We start from the raw sequence: 19,401 nt of genomic DNA on the forward strand, positions 1-19,401 counted from the left end.
TACAAAAATGTGGTATAGCCCATATATCGGTGCAGCGTGTTTTAACAGTCGATGAGTAATATTGTAATGATGCAACAGAGGACAGGTAATTAACGATTTGAAGTGAGGAGCAGTTAAAGATCTGTAATAACCGAAACTCATACATTTTATCGGCGCGAAGTACATTATTCACTAGAAACGCCTCTTTTGTCGTGTCGGTGCGTTTAAGATTTGATATTTGTCGTATAATTCTTTTTTGTATAGTGACAATCCTATTCATATTTCTTTTAGTTGTGGTAGCCCAAACCAGGTTGCAGTAATTTATGTGTGAGTAAAATAAAGCATAGTAAATTTGAAGCTTTGCTTGTTGGGGAAGAATACTACAGCAGCGCGACAGTACCCCTGTCACTGCAGATAACTTTTTACTAAGAGAATCAATGTGAGTGTCCAATTCAAGTTTGAAGAAAAATGTACCCCTAGAATTTTGTGGTCCCTGGCAATTTCCACAGGCTGATGATGTTCATAACTAAGGTGGTAAGACGAGGAAACTTGTTTGTTTTTAGCACGGAATATGATGGCCTTGGTTTTATTGGGATTAATTTTGAGTTTATTTATTTTAGACCACAATGATATCTTATTGAGAAGTTCATTGCATTTTAGAATTATCCGATCTAAATTAGAACCAGAGACTGTAAAAGTGGTATCGTCGGCGTAGATCATAAATTTAACTTCGGGATCGATCAGGACAATGTCATTCATATAGGTATTGAATAACAGTGGACCCAGTATGCTACCCTGAGGTGCACCGTGAGTAACAGGTAAAAGAGACGATTTGTGGTTGTTAATAAAAACACATTGCTGTTGGCCGCGCAGGTAAGACTCTAGCAAGGCTAAAGGGCTCCCGCGAATCCCGTATTGTTTAAGCTTTATCGTAATAATGTCATGGTCTATTAAGTCAAAGGCCTTACTAAAATCTAAAAAAAGACCTACTGTATATAAATTTTGTTCAATGTTTCCAAGGATGTTTTCTTTTAAAGTTAATAAAGCCAATTCTGTGGATTTTCCTGCTCGGAAGCCAAATTGAGACTCAGTTAGCACATTTTTTGCGTCGAAGAAATTTGTTACTCGTGAACATATAATTTTTTCTAACCCTTTAGAAAAAACAGGTAGAACAGAAATCGGTCTATAGTTCGATGGATTGTTCTTGTCTCCCCCTTTGTAAATCACTGATACCCTTGCTTTTTTCATGGCATCGGGAAAAATTCCGTGCTCAATCGCCAAGTTAAAAATATGAGCAAGTGGGGAGGCGATGAAAGGCAAAACATACTTAACCGGTTCAATTTGAATGTTGTCAATATCCGGTGGCTTACTGTTTCGCAATAGCATAAATGTATTGTTTATTTCAATTTCATCTGTTCTTTGAATAAAAATACTGTCGGTAGAATTGCTAAACTGAGTGCTGATATCGGGTTGGTTATTATCAGCCACTTTTACATTAACAAAGTGAGTATTAAAGTAGTCTGCAAGTTCTTCGCCTGTAAGTTCACGGTTGCCTACGGTTAACTTTTGCACACCAGATCTATTGGTGTTACGACCAAGAACATCATTTATCGTCTTCCAAGCAATATCAGGTCGTTGTCGAGTGATATGCCCGAAGATGTTTTGATAATAGTTTATTTTGGAACGTCGCAATTCTGTGTTCAGGTTATTTCTCCGCCTACGCAGCTGCGCGAAGCTCGTGCCTGGCGCGTCGCACCAGAGGAGTTTTTTCTTAGTATTTTTTTTTCTGACGCCACCGGACCAAGCTCAAGCGTAAAGAGATCCGCTGTTAAAACCACCTCGCACTCCTCGTGACTTCATAGCGCACGCTTCCAAAAGGTCGTGACTGCATAGTGCACCACCAGCAGCCGTCAGGCTTTCACCTTCAAACCTTATCAGGAGGGTTTGATGCAATACAGGGTATTTGAGTCCACTAATTTCGTTAATTCAGGTATGCCTAATTCAAACTTCCTTTTTGTTCGAACGGACGCTGTGATCTTTCATCACTATGTGGATTTTGTGTACATGATAGCGCCCGGTAATTCGAACAAGACCGGTAACGTATCAGTTATGTGGAACCAACCGCGCCGGCAGCCAGATCATCTTGCCGCCTACCCACTCATTCCTTTACAGAAATCAAGCGGCTGACCCTCACCCCTGAGAACATGCACACTGGGCACCGCAAGGGGAGGAGGACCGGGCTAGGCACTCAGTCATCACACACGAGGATATCGCCAAATGCTACTTGCTCGCGCGACGCGCCGTACGTTTGTCAGCCGACGAGTCACCAAAGGAAGAAGTCACCCTCCGGCAAATCAGAACTAACGCCTGACACGTGGCTTCGCTCCATTCACGCCAATATTTACGACCATCTTGGGAGCCACTGCGACACACCAGCAAGACTATCATCCGGTCAGGGCATGCCAGTGAAATCAATATTCAATTCCTAATCCTTGCCGCGAACAGTGTGAGAGGCAACTTACCAGCTCTAATTCGAATAAGCAACCTCGGCTCTCTGAAAGGACGAAGATGGGTCGTAATGATGGAGTCGTCGACTGCAGATCACGTCTAGTATCCAGCTCTATTTCCCTATACACAATGGTTTGCTGGTCCTTCTGGGCGAACACAGGCCAGCTGATCGGGATCAGTAAAGCGATTTATTCTCTCCGCAAGAAAAGTGTCCAAGCTCTTTCGATCAGTTACTACGGCAACACAATGCCATAGATGACCATGAACGCTTTTTCGGTACGGTCCATGTACTCGATTGAAAATTCGCGCCGGAAGGATGGGTTGTTGTTTTCGTAAATTACAGCACAACGCATTTGGTTGACAAAGGCTCATGTTCTGTTCAGTTGACACTCCTGCCAAAGAAAATGGCATAAGTGCTGTAATACATGGATAGGATTGCCATCCGGAAACTGAAGACCTGGTACCGAAGGCACCTGTGAGGACGGAACTTTTGTATTTATAGAGAGAGTACATAAGCGATCAATCTTCTTAGAGCATATCCTATCAATCCTCCCACCTGCCCCCCCCCCCCCTCCCGCGTGTAACTCGTCAACCCCGAGACAATTGCCAACTGTTGGTGAGGTGAGACTGGTAGAGTCGACAGCAACGGCCACCATGAAGTCTATTTTACCTTGACGCTCCTTTAACTACCAAATGGAACGCAATAGCTAAGGTATTCCTCCTTCGCTTACGTCAATGAACGTATTCCACCTAAGGCGCCCTAATTCCTGTTGAACAACCGACCATGGGCTCCTGCATGCTCGAACGGGTTGTGACCGCGCCGTACTATCGAAGTCTCACGAGCTCTGCAAGTATCTTATTCCCCAGCCATTAATGGCACTTGAGAAAGCATCAAAGCGCGTCCTTGCTCTGTGCGCTGTCGGCGCCAGCGCGCCGCGGCAACACACACACACATAGTACACACACACACACACGCACACACACACACACACACGCACACGCACACACGCACGCACGCACGCACACGCACACACGCACGCAGTCCATGCATTATACCGTCGACGACGGGCCAATCTGGCGGCCCGGGAAGCAGAACGGGACTGCGACGCCGAGCGTCAGCCTTGTTGGGAAGCCAGGGGCTGACTCCCCTGTTGGGAATTTCACCGCTGTCTCCACTTTTGCGAACCATGGTAGCGTGGTCGATGTGGGCCGAGGTTGGTGAAGTGCCGGGGCAGTTATGATGGGCAAGTTGACGAAGAAGAAAACTTTATATACAAGTATTTACATCTTGGTATGAGAGCGGGCAGTGCGCTCCTGCGCGCGCGAGATTACATAGGCACGTTGGGTCCCTTCCCCTTCACCCTTTTTCTCCGGCTGACGTCAGGAGGCACCAATCACGGAGTTCATGGCACTGATAGCAGCACCACCACGCAAAACACACGCGCACACGCACGAGAGACCCCTCCTCTCCTGGGCAGGTGAGCGCCAGGTTGCTCCCGCCATGGCAATCCGCCGTGGTCAGAGCCTTCCCTTGTCCTGGCGATGTTGCACCACCACAAAGACACCCTGCATCCCTCGGCGGTAATATTCTTCGAATGGCTTATTGAAGACAACACGCCACAAAAGGCCAAGACAATGAGGCGCGGACCCGCCGCCGAGGCTTGCAGTGCAGGGTGCCAAGCAATGCTTTTGTTAGCACCGCCGATGGCCGGTTGGCGCTTTGAGAAGCCACGCGGTCGCTGAAAGGCGCATAGTTCAAGTAGCCGCATGGTTCGGCACTGTGAATACGCCGGTTCGTGGAAAGTCGATGACGGATGTTCGAATGCAGTTTTTCGGTGAATCAGCGTCGCAAAAGCACCCCCGCCGCCAGACAATGCATCAGGATGACGAGCGGCTCATCGCGGCTTGGCTGGAATGTTGCGGTTGGTCAGCAGCTCCATCCCCGGCTTGAGGCGGAGTTCTCCGAACTGGTGCTTTCTTCTGGTCTCCTCCGTGAACCCACAGAAGGCACGAACACAAGGCTCCTGCAGAAATGACTAACTCGGCAGGAAAACCATTGTCGAGGCACACTCGATGCGGAAAGCGCGCTCTGAACACCGCTCTAAATGCCAGACCATGATAACAAAAAACCAACCAGACTGCTAAAACATTACTTTCGCATTACGTTCGCTAAAACATTGGCTTTCGCTTGACGTGACGCTTTGCTTGACTCGAGTAGATGCGACGCATTTACTCGAGTTTCCCCCGTGGGAAGATGCGGGCGGCTTTTACGCTGTCTGTTTTTCGGCCGCCTCCTTTTTCTTCTTTTGGGTATTCGCCCCGAGCGTGAACACAGTAGGCCCCTGGCGGCGGCGGGACGAACCGCTCCTAGTGTGGATGGCGCTCTCGCGTCGTCTGCTTTTTCACGTTGCGTGCGGCGCAAGACGTTTGCTGCACACGACAAAACAACCAATATGTGTGCTCGTTTGGCAATAAGCAATGACATAGTTACGTCTGCTTGCGCATTTCCTCTAGAAACGCAATAATCAGCGGCCGTTGCGGGTTAATGTGCTGGTTGAATTCCACGAAACATCTTCGCCCTGCTCACCGCTTGAGTGCGAAACGTGTTATAAACATTGCTTCCACACATTGCACTTTTCGTATTGTTAAGTGCAGTCGTCTGCCGTTTGGGGAACGTCGAAGGGTGCTTTTTGAAAGTGGCGGGGTGATTATTTAAAGTATAAAAGTTTAGTACGCGAAACGGGTAAGAAGCGACAAGACCTGTGCATACGCGTGCAAATTCCACACCCTTGTAAAATTGCCCTGTGTCCTTATAGAAAGAAGAAACAAACAAACACATTTACGCTGCACACGATCCGTGCGCTATCGCCCATACATTACCGAAAACGTATTTTACACCCGCAAGCGCCTGTGTGATTGTGTCCTTCCCGTACCTTTTCTAAAATAAATACTATTTTTAGACAGTCGTTGTTTATACTGAGGAGGAGGAATAAACATTTATTCAACTGTATTGAGTTGCTAATTTTACGTATTATTTAAAATACGTTTCCATGGATGCGCAAGAGTATTTAGGGGGGATTTTTCGGTAAAATTAAGCAGTTGTGACTTTGCGTCTCTCATGTGGCATTTCGTGTGTCATTTTCATATATGTTTTCATTTTCAAATACGGCATGAATCACCTTGTCCAGAAACGTGTCTCACTCAGCATAACCAAATGCCTAATATGGTCACGTCTTAACCTCTTAAGGTGGACTTCAGTTTAAAGAAAGAATAGAAAACGCGTAATATAATGCACGTTGTTGTCCACGTGTGTGAGGGGTGTGTGCTATGATTCGCTGTTTTTTTTTTTTCACAATGCTTGCTTTCAATTCAATTTTGAAATAGGCGAGCCACAATTCCCGGACAATCCCGAACCAAAGGGGGGTTAATCACTTTTGAGAATACGTACTGCTTTTTCACCGCTACAGAACACGACGCCTAGTGTAGTTTCGATTGTAAGTAATACTGATAACCATAGCTTGGCTTTTCGCGTTACATGCGTTCTCTTCTCACTGCTCTTGCAACGTTGGCAGGACCCCCCACCCCTTCCCGAAAAAAAAATTACACAGAATTTCATTTTTTAACAAATCCTCAAGAATTAAATGCCAAGACTAATGCGCTATTCAGTTTACAAAACAAAGTAGTTACCGTGAACCCGTTGCGCTGATTCGCAACGAGAAATATAAAAAAATCGCGCCAATCCACCCCGTGAATGTGGTTGGAAAGCAAAGCTGTAAACGGCACCCATAACAATTACCCATGTGACGTAACTTAAATTCCCTCACATCGCTCTACAAATAGCAAAACCAAAGAGAAGTGAAATGCACTTAACCACACCATTTATTACTTCAAAGAGATATTCTTGTTAAGGTTAAATCAATGCATGAAGCCTGAACGGTGTTTGGTTGAATTGTATTGGTGTAGCTCAAGAGTGGAAACTTTTTTTATAAAAGTAAAGTAAGCTCCAACCCGGTGTTAGACGATCTGTCTTCTCCGTCTCTGCGCCGCGGACGGAGGCGACGAGATCTGGGGCAGAGAAGGAGGAGGAGGAAGAAATACTTGTGTTCAGATTTCTGAACTGCCCAGAGTGCAGCCCTGGGGAGTGATTCTTCTGTGGAGCCCATATGCAGTCCGCGCGGCCTGTGGTCTGTACACCCGCTGAAGCTGGGTAGGTAGAGAGGGCCTGGACAGCAGTATCTCTTATTGCTCTTGTTGGGTAGTTGACGGAAGGAGAGGAGGGTGCTCAGGGTTAAAGTCGCACACCCCGATTACGGGGCGGAGTGTTCCTACTTCTGAGTAAAATTTACATTCAGCGTCGTAGCTATTCGGATACATGAAGTGAAGACGCGTAGGTTGTGGGAAGGAGCCCCGACTGTATGAGGCGTAGGGTAGTTTGTTGTTCTCTGGAAAGGGCAGGGTAAGGCGAAGCTACGGTCTGACTCAGAAGGCGATAATGCTGGGTTATCTCCCTGAACGTGACAAGCCGGTGACTGTCCTCGGGCAGCTCCATAGCACGGGAGGTAAAAGCGCAGGCTTGTTGGGTGGGCGTATTTGTTGCCCTCCATTGAAGCGTGAGCGGATGCCCAGATGAGCTGAATGGAACCGTTTGGGGAGTGGTTTTTTTCACACGCACAGGGCAGGTTAGGACACCAAACCCTACTGGTAATTCCAGTAGGCTTGCTGGGAATCGATGACTACCCTCCGAACCCCTGGTTGAGCGAGAGCCAAGGTGATGGCTGCCTCTTCTGCTGCCGCCATTTCTTGGGTCCTAAGCGAGGTACACGCAAGGAGGTTGGTTCTGGTGGTAGCCACGATGATGGCGTATTGCTACCCTCGATGTTTGGAGGCGTCTGTGTAGATAACTGCATGATCCCCACCGAGGGTGGTGGTTAGCGCTTGAGCCAGTGATTTTCGGTGACCCTCGTCATGTGAGGGGTTCATATTTCTAAGCAAAAGGAGCATCTTTAGTTTTAGTCGCCAAGAGTCTGGGAGTACGTCAAGCGGAGTGATATTCTGGGCTGCCCAGCCAATCTGGTGAAGCATGCGGTTACCCATCGCAGTTCTGAGTCGCACCTTCTGGTTGGAAAGATGGCCTTCTATCAGCTCTTTTACCGTGTTGTGTAGCCCCGTGCTAGCAGCCTCTGTGTGGACGCACTCATGAGAAGAACAATGGCCGGACCTTCTGGTTGGAAAGATGGCCTTCTATCAGCTCTTCTACCGTGTTGTGTAGCCCCGTGCTAGCAGCCTCTGTGTGGACGCACTCATGAGAAGACGAATGGCCTGCTCGACGGTATTCTAATCATTATATAAAGCATCTCTATGCCTTCCTTGTCGAGAAGACAGGGGGTTGACATAAGTAACTCTCGAGAGGACAAAAGGTTCAGTTAATCGAAAGGTACCGGATTCCTTTAGGCCTAGCTTCTTGGTGGCAACTCGCCTGATCATGTGTATGATTTGATTAATGCTGTTTTTGAGGCGCTGCAAGGAGACGTCACTCTTGGTGTTAGCCTCGAGATGTAGGCTCAGGATCTTGATGCTGGGGCTTGGAGTGATGGCCTGGCCATCAAGGAGTATTTGAATGTATTCCTTGATTTGGCGTGAGGGCGGACGACAAGGAGCTGTAAGTGTTTACGTGAACACTGGAGGCCATAGGCTCTAGCACATTGGCTTACTAGAAGTGAGATGCCATGCATTGGTGTGAGCTTCCTTGAATTTTTTAAACTCTAATCCCATGAGAAAGGTGCGCACAGGGCCACTAGATGGGCGTGAGTGGTCGCGTAACGCTTTCAAGTGGCATTCAGCGAGAACGCAGAGGGTAAACCCGTAGATGTGCTTGGTGAGTACACCACCTTTCTTCCCCGTCTTCGCGTGGGCTCGTAGCTAAATCGGTAAGACAACGGGCTCTCGCTTTGTTAGTCTATTTGTTCCAGGTTCGATTCCTGGCGGTGCCAGTATTCTTTTATTTGTTCGCTGGAGTTTTCTGGTGACACCAACGGTCGCGAAAGAACCCTTGGGGGGTAGAGGTAAAAAGCTTTGCTTTAAAAGGAAATGTTTTACTACATCTGCAACAGCGCAACTTCATTTATTGCCATCTTTAGGGTTCGTAAGCGACTTTACACGCAAGAATGCAAACACATCTCGCTGTTGCAGGCACCTACTAGATTTTAAAAGGAACGCAAATGGCCAACAGAGCAGCCGTAAGAGAAACTTTGTGCTCACTGTGAGGTCCCAGAACCTTGGTTGCACTCTGTAAACCTGCTTGTCATTTGCGAAAACCTAGCTGAACATGACATGTTGATTGTACTGCGTGCGTTGACAATTCAATTCGCAAGTTCGCTTGCGACGAAAGCCGTAGATAAGTGATCCGAAACCGTTATTCATCAAACCTTCCTTCAGAGTCGTTAAAATTTCATTTAAAAGACCCGTTAGAGCGGTTACATTTATATCTCTGCGCTGATCAAAATTCAGTAATTTTATGTTGCCTTTTGAACACACAAAAAATATCGTAAGCTCTTAGAAAGAATTTCGGGGCAGTTAAGTAGTGTTACCATTTCAGAGCATCCCACAAATGCAAGAATGCGTCATGCTACCAGTGAAAGCGATTGAGATTGCCGTTGTAAACTGAATTTCAGAGATCGAGGCTTCCTAATTTGTTTCTATTTATGTTTTTATTGAAGGCTCAAAGCCGTAGACTGGGAAGATCGAGCTTGCTACGAGCCACAGCGTACAAGTTCATTGTCACAATTACGGCCATTCTGAGATTCCCGATGAGTCGTCGCTTTTTTTGGCGTAGTAATGAAGACTGACTGCCGCTTCCATGCTATACATTGAACGTTGAGGAACTGAACTACAGCATACCACTCTTGTTTGCACCTTTCGTGCGCACATACGGCGGGAAAAAGGCACGAAGCGCGCCCACAGTGTGCATTCTTACGGGCCGCTCAGCGGAGCATCCACACTAGCAGCGCGACGCTGTCGCCACTGCCATTCGAGCGGCAATGCACGGATCCCAGGCGACTCGCAGTCAAACTGGTGTGGCATGTTATGGCTGCCCGGGCCTACCTGCGCGGCTACTGGTTCGGTTCGCGCTCTGCGATCCGCCGACGCAGTGCACTCGTTACTTCTCTGCGCGCCTACGGACTTAAGTCGCGCTTCGCGATCTGCCGACGCGGCCGACTCGCTTCTTTCTGGCGCGGCTACGCAGTTAGCGCGCGCTTCGCGATCTGTCGACGCGGCCGACTCTCTACTTCTCTGCGCGCCTACGGACTTAAGTCGCGCTTCGCGATCTCCCGACTCGCTACTTTCTGGCGCGGCTCGCAGTTGGCGCGCGCTTCGCGATCTGTCGACGCTGCCGACTCGCTACTTCTCTGCGCGGCTACGAAGTCAGCTCGCGCTTCGCGATCTGCCGACGCGGCCGACTCGCTACAATCCGGCGCGGCTCAGGAGTTAGCTCGCGCTTCGCGATCTTCCGACGCGGCCGGCTCGCTTCTAGTCTGAGCTACTACGGGTTCAAGCCGCTCTTCACGATCTCCCAACGCGATCAGACCGCTTCTATATCGAGCGGCATCGCATACAGCTGGGGCATCGCGATCTGCCGACCCAATCGGCTCGCTACTATAGTCTGAGGAACCACGGGCTCAAGCCGCTCTTCACAATCACCCAACGCGATCAGACCGCTTCTATCTCGAGCGGGAACGCATACGGCTGGGGCATCGCGATCAGCCGACCCAATGAGCTCGCTACTAGTCTGAGCGACTACGGGCTCAGTTACTGCGCCTACTGCCTGTTGCGTGGGCAGCTCTTCGAAAAGCGCAAACTCCGTAAACTCGGAGTGTAACCACGACTTAGAGCTCATCAAGGGACTGCAAACGGATTCGCTAGAACACGGCTGGCTGCCTCCTTCAACTAGTTCAGCGGGTTTGTCTGGAAGTGGAACGAAAACTGCATATCGCACGCTTTCATGCGAAGGTTCCGTCACCAAACTCGCACTGTCCTCCTTGTTATAAAGAGCCCGTCGCCGGATCTAACAAGCACTGCCTTTCTGTTGATCTTGACTGTCAGCTGCTCTATTTCTGCATTCAGAACTGCCAATTCGCGTTCACACTGAATACGCTGTTCTCGTTCAGTGGCTGCTCCGCGCCACGCCCACAGACTCTCAATCCTCAGGCAGCGCTCATGCTCCCTTTGTTTGCGCTCTATCTCCCTTAGCTTTTCGGCTAATACCCGTTCTATTCTCTCTAGAATATCCTCATGAGCCTCGTCGGCTTCCTCGACGCTCACTTCCTCTGCCTCCAGTAGCTTGAGGATCTGTTGTTTTCGTCTTTTTGGTTTCGTGGGGCCAACAGAAATACCTAACTCCTCGCAAATTTCGAGGAAGTCCCGCACTCTGAACTTGTCCATTGTGATACTGCACCCCGAATAGTTTACCCTCGCCTACTCGCTACAACAAAGTAGAAAGCAAAGTCAAAAACTAGAACGCATGACGCTGCGCTAGCAAGGTCTGGCAAAGCGAGAGGTAAAAATTACGCCCACCTCCCCTCTCGGGAACCCTGGTGTGATGCGACGCTGAGGGGGTTCAAGCGCAAGCGGAGAGCAACCGTCGACCGAAAGGCGGCCGGAGAGCGGCACACCGGTTATATGCGCAGCGCGCCTGAAGGAAAGGAGACAGTGGAGAGAGAGAGTACTGCACATGCGCAGCACCGCGCGCAGCGCCGCCCACCGGTGGAGTGAGAGCGCGCTGGGCCGCACACGCTCTCACCTGGGCACGCGCCGGCGCCAGTGAGTCTGCCGCGGCTATGACGCAACACAATCCAACACAATCCACTTTAATCCACATCCAATCCAAGCCAAGCCAAGCCAAGCCAAGCCAATCCAATGCCCTCGCGAGAGAGTGTTCGCTATCGGAGAGGAGAGCGGGAGAGTGGCTGCGGACAACAACGGACGCACGCGGACAACAACGGACGCACGCAGGAAGGACAGGGCCGCCGACAAGAGATGCTCTGAGCGTCGCATCTAAAACTTCAGGCGCTTACCCTACCAAGGTGCTGACGCTGGCCGATCCCGCCGAGCTGCCATCCACTGTTGGGAATTTCACCGCTGTCTCCACTGTTGCGAACCATGGTAGCGTGGTCGATGTGGGCCGAGGTTGGTGAAGTGCCGGGACAGTCATGATGGGCAAGTTGACGAAGAAGAAAACTTTATATACAAGTATTTACATCTTCGTATGAGAGCGGGCAGTGCTCTCCTGCGCGCGCGAGATTACATAGGCACGTTGGGTCCCTTCCCCTTCACCCTTTTTCTCCGGCTGACGTCAGGAGGCACCAATCACGGAGTTCATGGCACTGATAGCAGCACCACCACGCAAAACACACGCGCACACGCACGAGAGACCCTCCTCTCCTGGGCAGGTGTGCGCCAGGTTGCTCCCGCCGTGGCAATCCGCCGTGGTCAGAACCTTCCCTTGTCCTGGCGATGTTGCACCACCACAAAGGCGCCCTGCATCCCTAGGCGGTAATATTCTTCGAATGGCTTATTGAAGACAACACGCCACAAAAAGCCAAGACAATGAGGCGCGGGCCCGCCGCCGAGGCTTGGAGTGCAGGGTGCCAAGCAATGCTTTTGTTAGCACCGCCGATGGCCGGTTGGCGCTTTGAGAAGCCACGAGGTCGCTGAAAGGCGCATAGTTTCAGTAGCCGCATAAGTCGCGTCTGTGAATACGCCGGTTGGTGGAAAGTCGATGACGGACGTTCAAATGCAGTTTTTCGGTGAATCAGTCTCGCAACAGCAAGTTCGCCACTGTGAATACGCCGGTTCGTGGCAAGTCGATGATGGAGGGTCAAAGCAGGTTTTCGGGGGATCAGCGTCGCAACAGCGTCAACATGGCGCCAATAGGGCGGTGCGGGGTAACAGCGGGCTCAAGAAGCCTTCCGCAAGAGACAGCGTGGAGAAAGCAACGGCGCCGTGGCAAGAAATCATCGAAAGTGTGATGTAAATGAAGACGTACTGTCGCAACATCGTGTCGCCAACGTTTATGGAGTCATTCTGCCGGAATGCCGCGGTTGACCGCGGTTTCGGACACGACACTCAGACTGGTGATCTCCTTCACCATATTTCCTTCACCATTTGAGTTGGTCTCTTGACCACCGCTTTTAAAATCACCGGGTCTTCTCCCTTGTCACCTTTGGAATTGCCTTTCGATTAACATCTTGAATTTTTGGTTGTTCTTACATCTTTTAAAACTTCTGTTCTCGTTCTCCACGGCTACTTATAGGGACAGACAACCGATTTTTGTCGAATATATTTTCGTTATCCCAAATGAAAGACCATCAATTATAATACCTTTAACTCAAAATGATTTTGCTGATAACGCCATAGAACTATTGAAATCGGAATTTTTAGATCTACGAGCCATACGTGGCCGCCAAAAAGAATGCTGGCAACCATGACAGTGAGCCGTGCGGCAACACACTTTTTACTGACCTGCGGCCCTATTCTCGACTGCACAAATTGCCGGCAATTCACCCATGTTTTCTTGCGTAAGCGCGACGTAAGCAATCAGTGACGTGCCGCACCTATAGCTATGACGACATGCAGTGTAATTTGACCAGTCACTCACAAAGATCGCTACCAAGGTATCAAATATTGTGCAAGAAAGATATAAAAACACTTGGCATGTACTATAAAAATTAAGATGGTAGCTGAGGCTGAAAAGAAAAACACATTTCTGGAGGTCAAATTTGGCGTCAACACCACAAGGCGATCGAGTAACGTTGATCCAAAAGCGAGCGAAAGGCGGATGACGAGCTAAAGAACATCACACAATTGTTTTACCGTATCTATTTATTTCTTTGAATCGCTTTTAGTAACATAGCTGGGCTCTCTGCTTCAATGCAAGCTGTGTTGCGTTATCACCTTCCCTGCCGCCACCGCCGCCACGCCATCGTCTGCTGCTATGTTACAAGTTTATGGCGTGATCACAGAAAAAGACGGCCGCGACCATCGCTTCTATGACACATAAGAGCAGCGAAGCACTACGCCTGATAACCGCGGAGCGCACCGATATCGCCGATTCACTCATTCGTCAAGCTCGACTGCAATCAGCGCTGTAATGAACTAAAGAGTCACTTTTCATTGTTATTTTTCTCTTGAGTTCGATCATGTGACCCAACAGCTTACTAGGACAAGTATGGACAACTGCCATGCATTGGGTTCTCTTTGTCACGGAGAGGCTTGTACTGCCCTCTTGTGTTGCGGTTACGCCAAACAAACAATTTTTATTTCATTGCCCAACATAAAAGCAAAATACTGCATGTTATTTGTATGTTCCATGATCGCTGACTTGGAAGCAGTTGAAAGTATAAATTGTTTCGGTAGGAAACATGATTTAAATGCTAAACTGCGCCTGCTGCAAATTGCCGCACATTTCGCGGCGCCGTGAGCCGGGGCAATATTGTGCCCTATTTTGCTTTTATTTTGCGACAAAAACAGCCGCCATTTTCAAGCTGTTGCGTAACATTACGTCACTTTTACGCAGTCTGAAGTTGCCAATGCATGAGGTAATCGTTCCCGCCAACTGTTTAAATTACGTCATGCCTTCTCAGCCAATCACAGAGGGTGTGTGTATTACAAGCAGTATTGTTGTTGAATAGCAAAGACAGGCCTACGTTGCCATGTCCGCTGCATTTAGTCTGGTTTTTCATTGCCGGCCAAGAATTATGCGCCTTTAGTACCGAGAAATAAGGCAAACTTTAGAACTGGTGTCCGTAAACGACATGAAACGTCAAAATGACGACAGCACACACAACCGCTTTGTCAACCGGAAACACGTGACCAAAATTGAAAGCCAATCAGAAAAGACTTCCGGAAAATTGCCTGAATTGCTGGCAATTTGTGCAGTCGACTTTCTTGACTGGTGTTTCGCCGGCTGTGTATTCTTTCAGTTTTTAGGGGAGCACAAGTTCCCTCCAATAAACTTATTTTCTTTGAAGACAACTGCGTCGTCTTTGGCTTCGTGACATCTGGTGAGGTGCGGGGTGCAAGCACCCTAAACCATCTGCAAGTCGCCAAGCAAGCCCCACTCGTACCAGTCTCCAACAAGAAGGCATCCCACCCGAACTGGCTATACTACAGGAGAAAGTGAAGAATAGAACACGCGCTTCCCTTGGCACAGAGATAACACAGACCGGCGCAGCTGGGCGGTGAAAGCAAAACATAAATAAACAAACCCAATGCATGGTTCGTGACAATACCAGAAAACAAAGAAAGCGACGTTTTCTTTCTGCTGGATATGACGTTATATTATGAGTTATATTGACATCTTATGAGTCATATGAGTTATATTATAGATCCCTAGCGTACGTGTCCGAACAACTCCTTCGTTTTCAACACGGGAGTCAAAAACCGCATAAAGGAATAGGAAAAGTTGCAGATCACTGCTGTTTTAGCCGGGGATGAGTTTTTACAAGCCTCTTTAAATCTCGCGTGCAGTAAAAAGACCTGACGTTCAGGAACGGTGGACGAGCCTTACTGTGCATGCACCAACTAGACATCAAGAAAACAAAGAAAGCGACCTTTTCTTTCTGCCGGATATGACATCATTGTTTAAGAAAATGGCAGCTGTTGTGCGGTTAGTTCCACACTGCGCTCTTCTCGTCGTGATTTTTGTCTGCCGTTGCAGCGTTGCATAAGTGTTTGGCTTGCTATTGCGATGAGGGCGCTCTCGAAGAGCTTCTGGAGAGCACTTACGGTGGTGTGCAGCGTGTGATTGGGACGCTGAGTGTGTGCGGCCACCTAATTTGCGCGTAGTACGTTACGACGGTGGCCACGGGCGTTCTGTATCAGTTTGCCGCCTCGAATTGCGAGAGTGACGAGGGCGCTCCGGACAAACTCCTGCGCTGCGTTTTATTAGAGCGCCGTGCTGAGACCGCTGGGCGTTTCGTCGCCTACGTGCAGTGGCGAGAGGCGGCAACGCCGGTCACACGAGGGCAGTGGGACGGTGCATGACCACTCCCATCGGGTGCGCACCGGACAAAGGTTTTTTTGTTCTTACCAGCTGTAGGAACCACGCCAGACCTCAAGTAGTGAATGAGAAAATGGTAACTAGTTGCGCCTAGCTCTGGTGCCAAGCATTTTTCTTTATGTGGGCCTTTTCAAGTTGCCGTTTCTAAAATAATCCCTCCTCGGGGCTCGTTCAAGCTGGTATAATGCCATGCATTTAACAGATGCTGAACAGTTCACCCAATATGTCCTTGATGAGTGCTCTCACAAACCGCAGAACAATATTGCACTTCAGTTGGTGCTTTCAGCAACATATCTTATGATGTGCAATGCGTTCAAGTCCATTTCTTCTGTGCTTAGCATGACTGATGACTTGTCTGCAGCAATCTTACAGCAAATAAGTTATCGCTTGTCAAACAGCACTAAAGTACCAGGACAACTTAAAACTGAAATTAGCCAGGGGTGAGGTTTTGCTTGTCAGTTTTCTCTATCCATCAGTGATATCAATGACCACTGAGTGTATTATGTCGGTACAAGGACAACTTACCTTTTGTATATTTATATTTAGTGGTTTGTGAATATTAACTTTGCGTCTGCGAATTGACTACACGAAGTTAAACTTGGCTGTGAATTGAATAATATTTTTTGAATACGAATAGTAAAATCTGGCTGCGAATTGAATGTTTTCAAACCGCACTATCCTTGATTTGGTGTTTCTATAGTGTATAAAACGTAACTACATAAAAAACACAGCTTAGGCAGTCAGAATTAGACACATCTCTGTTCAGGTACTCGTGCTTAATACGGAAAACATTTAATGTAATATAGAAAATAAAAATAAAGACTCGCAAAGCAATTAAACAAGAATTTAGCATACATTGCCCTGGATAAATATTGGTTCCTCTAAATACTGTGAACACAGTAAGCTTCCCCAGATATACATGCGTATTCTGCACCACCGAACGTATAAATAGTCGTGCCCTTTCAACAACGCTCTTCATAGTGAACAAGGGACCCGTAGGGGCCCCGAAGCGTCTTTATTTGCTTATTTGTTTTTGACAAGGCGAGTTCCTATTTGTATTTCATCTAAGTAAGCATATTAAAGTATATGTAATATGATTGGCAGCAGTGCCCACCCCCTTCTTAATCACTGAATGGAGGCTGAGCATGCTAGTTGCTGGTGAAACCTCACCAACAAGCCAGCAATGACGGATGATTTCTCACTCGTGCCATGAAATTTACAGTAAACCTTTTTTTAGATTATAAATTTTGCTCTCGTAGTGTTTCACTTAACCTAACACACACCACAGTTAGCGAACACTTGTTTTGTGCACGGCTTCTATACATAGCGCTTTTGGCACGGTTTCGGTGTCAGGCAGAAAAACCAACCCGTAGGGTTTTACCATGTAGTGGAGCATGAAAGTTTGCAAGCCTTCCGAAATAGCAAACATTCGTTGCTCTACTATCTGTAAATTTGGAATAATGGAAACAGAGCTGCAAATCAAGTATCAGAAACTATTCGCAAAGTATTCTAAGTTGCGAATGTTCCCACACCGTAAATATACTGCCTGGTCACTTCAGTATAAATGTATAATGAGGTTATACAAATAATTTCATTAATGAAAGTTAAAAATGCCGTAATGTGTTCATTATTCAGTCTGATGCATTTATTTGGAATCATTGATAAGTGTTGGGCGCAGTTGATTGGGTGGTTAACCTCTCTGTCTTCCCTGTACTATCTCCTTCCTTATTTTACAGGGTGGGCATTCCCAGGGGCACGTGTTGGGTACTATGTTGTGTTGTGTTGTAGTATGTGTGGGTTTGTAGGCATCTGTACAATGGCTTTCGACTTAGGAATCTGGCGGGTCTTTTCTGCTTTCTACGAATCCCTGGCTAGTACATTTGTGGGCAGCAGTGCGTGTCAGCTCATCCCTTGTAGTTCAATAAGGCGTGATGTCCAGATGAGGTAGATGATGGGTAGATTTTGTATGCGTCGTATTGTATTTGAGGTGTGATGCATGCTTCTTGACAGAGACGACATGCTTACTGGTAAGCAGGGGGGAATCTGCCATGGCTGTGCTTGCATCTGTTTGTTGCAAAGTTGTGGAAGTGGTAGTGGTGAGTGTGGCGGGCATCAAGGGTTTCTTATGAGGCATTAATGGCACACGACCGAGGGTTTTGTGCTTGAATATCCATCAAAACAGTCAACTGAATGAAGGGGGCTACGGAGGCTGGTTGGGACTTCATCGTGGAAATTTTGGTTAAATGGCAAGCATGACTCAAGGAAAGGATAGAGAGAGCAAGACTTCACCAACGAAGCGTAATTTTCCTCTAAGAGTGATTACAAAGTAAACAAAACGCTCATGTGACACTAGTTTAACACCGCGTTTAAAAAGCAATTACAGCTGCTGCACACTTCACACTAATCATTCAATAATATACAGTGCATATTTCTCCCATCTTTAGAAATTGGCGCTGCGGTCGCCGTGGAGAGCAGACGTGCTCCGCATGAGCTCCGCAGATTTCACTAAATTGCGCCGAGTTAATTGACTTTGAGCGACCGGATTTCAACTCCATTGTGTCCGTGAACATCTCTGGACTCTACTGACACCATTTTTGGCCCGGTTTACCGAGTGAGTTCCGAATTTTCGCCGATTACCGGTGGGCGCGGAACTAAGCCTAACTGGCCTCGCCTAGGCTTAGCTCGAGTACGGCCGCGGCGCACAGCTGCGCCGGCCGCCCGGAGACGCCGGCAGCCCCGGCGCTCGCCGCACTCGGCTCCTCGACTCCGAAGATGGCCTCGACATCATCTCAACCCAACGCTGCTGTCACCCACAACCGTTTTGCGGCCTTCGCCATGGAGGACATGGAACTTGGCGCCGACGAGAGCAACAACACCACCAAGCCGTCGAGGACGACGGAGGTACTCAACAACGCCGGCCGCACCGTTATCGCGGTCCAAGGCAGCGACCTGAACCCGAGAGACACCGCAGGTTGGAAATTCACCGCAACGAAGCAAGTAAGTCAAGTCCAACTTCAGCCCCAGGCTAGCAAGGACACTCAAAACAGCAAGTCAACCTCACAATTCAGTGAGAGTCAAGCAAAGCGAATCGTAGCAAGGGTTACCAAAGCATCGCGCCTACCGGTAAATCTACCGAAGGAGGAGCGGAAAGTCATCATGAGACCAAGGGGAGGACTCTGCCTCGCAAGGCTCGAGGTTGACGTAGTCCTATCGGCAGTTATCACAGCAGCGAGCGTTGCCAAAACCGTGGCCATGGCGGACACCATTTGCACAAACCCGACGCAAAACATCATCGTGGTAAGCACACCAGATGAAGATCGAGCAAACAAATATGCAAACGTACGCTCCCTGTACATCGGGGGCAAGAACTACGAAACATACGCTTACCGTACCGCCCCTCACGGTACGGCGAAGGGAGTCATCAGAGGCATAGCGCTGGACGCTACGGGCGAAGACATACAGAACGACATTGTGCACCCGGCCAACCCATTAGCGCTGGAAGCACACAGAATTGGCAATACAACATCGGTGGTCATTTTATTTCAAGGGACGAAGGTTCCGAGGAATGTCAAGTACGGCCCGTGCAGAGTTCCGTGCGTAATCTACAAGCAGCACTACGACGTGTGCAGAACATGTGGGAGGATCGGACATCGCGCCGACGTGTGTCCCACGCCGGAGACCAAAATTTGCTTCGCGTGCGGCGCACCGAACCCGGCACCCGACCACGACGGGCAATGCAAGCCACGTTGCAAGCTGTGCAACGGAGCTCACGCCACGGGGACGGAAGGCTGCACACGCAAATACAAAGTGCCCTTTGTCGTCACTCAGCGCAGATGGGCAAAGAAGAACAATGAAAG

The sequence above is a fragment of the Haemaphysalis longicornis genome, unplaced genomic scaffold (assembly GCF_048455015.1).
Source record: "Haemaphysalis longicornis isolate Haplotype H1 unplaced genomic scaffold, Haemaphysalis longicornis Haplotype H1 scaffold_25, whole genome shotgun sequence".
Lineage (NCBI taxonomy): Eukaryota > Metazoa > Arthropoda > Arachnida > Ixodida > Ixodidae > Haemaphysalis > Haemaphysalis longicornis.